We start from the raw sequence: 4725 nt of genomic DNA, 5'->3' as shown, positions 1-4725 counted from the left end.
CAACATTATGTCAAATATTTCCAACAGTACTTGGCCCTTGCCTTGTACTTACCATTTTGTTTTCATTTTGATTGCATTTTGTCTATTTTGACTAAAAAATTAAGAAATCTGATTGACACCTCACCTAATGCATGGCAGTTCTACCTCTAAATCTCTCTTTATGTTGGCTCTTCATTACAATTGGCCAGCTTGATAACTTTGATAGTATCCTAAATTTATTTTTACTTACAGTAATCCCCTCTATTGCAATTTCTAGATGGCTAGCAAACAATCCCTTTGAAGAACCTGTTTATTTCTTGTTTTATCTCATAAAAGCAAGGGTCACTAAGCTGCTACTGCTGTGCTGGCTGGGTTCCCTGAGGATCCTGGTAACTGATATCAGGCTTTGCGGATTCGGCAGTACTTCCTCCACTGAAGCTCCCAGTGATTGCATGGCCCAGTGTGTGCCCCACAGCAGAGCCCACTGCCACACCAGCTGCAGTGGTTGCCATCTGGACCATGAGACCAGGCTGCTGGGGTGCTGCAGCAGGGGACCCAATGGCAGACGGTGGGGCTGCAGCTGGTGGCTGAGCTGCTGGTGCTGGCCTGGGTGCTGCTCTCATCTGAGGGGCCCGGCTGGCTAGGGGCACTACACGAGAAGCGAGGCTCCGACTTCCACTCAGCATGGTAAGTTCATGACAGCTCGGCGTCCAGAAAGCGAAGTCCATTTATATTATTAAAATTTTATAAATTCAATTTAATTCTAAAACATTTTTATTGATAATCTGATTTGGAAAATGAGGCATATATGGTATATATTATCATTGGCAAATACAGGCTTATAAATTGTTATGGCTTGGATGTGAAGTGTCTCCCAAAATCTCATGTGTGAGACAATAAATACAAGAAGGCTTAGAGGAGAAACGATTGGTTTATGAGAATCTTTACCTAATAAGTGACTTAATATTTTAATGGGGATTAACTGAGAGGTAACTGAAGATAGGTAGGGCATATCTGGAAGAGGTGGACATTAGGTCATGCCTTTGGTGTATATATTTTGTATCTGGCAAGTGGTCTCTCTCTCTCTCTCTCTCTCTCTCTCTCTCTCTCTCTCTCTCTCTCTCTCCTTAATGATCATGATGTGAGATGCTTCCCTCCACCACACTCTTCCACATGATTTCTGCCTTATCTTTAACCCTGAGGAATGGATCCTGCTATCTATGGGTTGAGACATTTGAAACTGTGAACCCCAAATAAACTTTTCCTCCTCTACAATTTTTCTTGTTAGGTCTTTTAATCACAGCAGTGAAAAAAAGCTGACTAAAACATAAGTACAGGAAAGAATATCAGTGATCATCTAGTTAGCCTCAAAAAATTTACAGGCAAGAAAAAAAACTAGGTTACAATTGAACATGCTATTAATGAAGTAAAATGTTCCATTATGTCTTTAACATTCAATAACAATGTCGCATGTATTCATAGTTCATTTATTTTCATTGCTAAGTAGTATTCTATAGTAAACATTACCCAAAGCTTGTTACTTACTTACAGAATGGTATTTTGATCATTTCCAGTATTAAGATATTGTAGTAGATATGCATATACATTCTATGCATTTTTGTGTCAACTTAAGATTTTATTTCTCTTAAATGATAAAGGGTACTATAACTGTGTTGCATAACAGTTATATGTAAATATTTTACAAATTGCCAAACTCTTTTCCAGGATGACTATAAAATTTTTCCTTCACAAGAGCAATGTATGAATATACCTACTATTCCACATTCTCACCAGCATTTGGTGTTTTCTGTTTTTTATTTTTTTTTTCTCTTATACAATTCTAATAAGAATATAGTGGTATCATATTTCAAGTTTAATTTTCATTTCCTGAGTGATTTATAATACTGACTATATTTATGTTATATCTAATTCATATGCATTCTTTCATAAAGTGTCTGCTAAAATCTTTCACATTTCAAATATTTATTACTTAATTTTGAATTTTGAGTGTCCTTTAGGAATTCTGGATACAATTAGTTTGTCAAATATGAATTTCAAATAAGTACCACATTCTGATAATTGTCTTTTTCCTTTTAACAGTTAACAGAAGAAGACTTTTAAGCTTGAAGAAATTATCTTCATTTCAATTTTTTTATTTATGGATTATGGTTTTGGTCCATTTTTTCTAAGAACTACTTGAGTATCTCCATATCATAAATAGTTTTTGATATTTTTCTTATTTTATATTTAGGCCGACATATTTTTTAAAAAAATAACTTCTTATAAGTCCATTGTTCCCTGTATGGTTTTCCAATTGTTTCAGCATCATTTGCTGAAAGATTACCCTGTTCCTATTGTATTCATTTCATGCCTTTGACAAAAATCAATTAAATATCTTTCTCTGGATCTGTATTTAGAAGTTTTGTTTGTATCCATTTACAGGTATGTCTATTTTTTGCAAATACCATATATTATTGATTATCACATATTTATATTAAAATTTGATAGAGTAAATTTACTTTATACTTTATTTTATCATTTTATTGTCTTTGATTTTTGGTTATATTTAAAATCAGTTTGGTGATAACTATAAAAGATTCTATTATGAGTTTGAGCACAAACATGTTGACCTTATAGGTTGAATTGGTAATAATTCATATATTAGCAATTCTGAGTGGGTAGTGAACAGAATTTCATGCAATTTTTCTGGAGTGAGGTATTTAAGAGCTGGTGTAAGAATCTCCTGGTATGTCTCCCTTTCCTCTATTGATAATGTAGCACAGGTGTGTATGTGATGAAGCCACAACATAAAAGTAGACAATTGATAAGTCTATGTGTGGTGGTCATCGTCCTGGGAAAGTTTTTCCAGTATGTCATAGAAGGTTGTTGTTGTTGTTGTTATTATTATTATCATTGGGATTGAACACCAGGGACAATTTACGACTGAGCTACATCTCCAGCACTATTTTTTGTTTTGTTTTGTTTTTGCTTTTTGAGACAGGGTCTCATTAAGTTGTTTAAGGCCTTGCTATGTTTCTGACTCTAGCTAAAAATTGCAATCCTCTTGTCTGAGACTTCTGAGTTGCTGGGATTACAGGTATGTATCAGGTATGAGATTTTTTGTTTTGTTTTGTTTTTTAGGCAGGAAGGAGGATACCAGGGATTGAACTCAGGGCACTCAACCACTGAGCCACACCCCCAGCCCTATTTGTATTTTATTTAGAGAGAGGATCTCACTGAGTTGCTTAGCACCTCACTTTTGCTGAGACTGGCTTTAAATTCATGATCCTCATGCCTCATCCTCCAGAGCTTCTGGGATTATGTGCACAGTACGTTGAGTTTTAATTAAAGCAAAAAAATAAACTTTATTATTTTGTTTTGGGTTTTGAGGTTTAGGGGAGTTTGCATTTTTTTTATTATAAAAGCTTTAATTTGACTTTGCTTATATAGTTTTATTAGCTGTATTATTATTACATAATATATATTATTTATTACTCTTTTAATGTTTTCTAAATATCCTGTTCATGTAGTATCAAGTGTTTTTATTTTAGTTAAATATTCCTTTTTTCTCGTAGAAATATAGGCTCACTCTGTATTCTTACAATATATACCTGGTATAATCTTTATTAAGGTTTTACTTTAATATATTTTATTGAAAATACTTCAGTAAAACAATGAGAAGAAACTGATTTGAACTCTTCAAAAGTTTGCTTTTGTTTCTTGCATAGAAAAAGCATAGAAAGTATTAAACCCACAAATTTAATATTTGTATTTTTCTAAAAAAAATTTGAAGATTTTTAATGTATCAGAGTTCTAATTATCTGTATAATTGAGTTGTGAAGACTAAAATCTGTCATCTGCTAGTAATGAAAACTAAATTAGATCAGATAGAAACTGAACATTCTGAAATTATATCATACCATGAAATTCCTCACAGAATTTCTTTTATTTTCCTTTATCTACTCTTTCCCAAGCTGACAGTATCCTTAGTATCTGAATGAACATCGCAGAATTTGTTACAAAAATCATTAAAGTTTATATTACATATAAATACAGTAGTATTCCAACAAAGCATTTGGGGGTTGATTTTTTTCTTCTCTTCATACTGAGTCAACATTAGCAAAGCCCTAATAAGGAAATCTAAATTAGAGACTGGAGTGTTTTTTTCAGTTAATTCTTATGGTCACTACTACTGGAAGAGAATTACATACTTACAATGAATATTGTACTGAGATTTGACAATATGAATTGTTTGAGTTTTATTACATGGAACATTTTAGGGAAGCAAAAATATTTATCCCTAGAAAATTATGCCTGAAAAATAAAAATAAATCATTCATACACTGAAATTTGTGAAGTGCAAAGAACATCCCAACAAAGTAATATTACTTGTTTCCTATAAGCAAATTTTCCGTAACCACATTCCATTTGTATTATAACCTCATATTATTATATATACCCACATTAACTTTTTCTCTTTGTTCTCATTACTCAAATACAACCCATTATTTATGACTCTTCTTACCTATATTAGTTATGCTCCAACCAAAAATAGTAGTTACATCATCTATATTTTCCTGATATATCTTCAGACATGACCATGTCATTTATGCAAATTTGTCTTGTGCTGTCTTGAGTTATTTGTTCTTTTTACATTTCCCCCCACTGTATTGTAAATATAATTACAGCAATTTTTTTGTGATTTTTAATTATATTCCACTATTCCTTTTAGAGTATTTTCTCATA

At 32.6% G+C, this 4725-nt stretch overlaps 1 pseudogene; it reads right to left on the bottom strand.

The window, feature by feature from the left end:
* Positions 1-332: 332 nt before the first annotated feature.
* LOC114091656 (coiled-coil-helix-coiled-coil-helix domain-containing protein 2 pseudogene) lies at positions 333-707 on the bottom strand (annotated as a pseudogene).
* Between the last annotated feature and the right edge of the window lie 4018 nt (positions 708-4725).

This window comes from Marmota flaviventris, chromosome X (assembly GCF_047511675.1).
Source record: "Marmota flaviventris isolate mMarFla1 chromosome X, mMarFla1.hap1, whole genome shotgun sequence".
Taxonomy (NCBI): Eukaryota; Metazoa; Chordata; class Mammalia; order Rodentia; family Sciuridae; genus Marmota; species Marmota flaviventris.
This window is presented reverse-complemented; position numbering and strand designations above follow the sequence as displayed.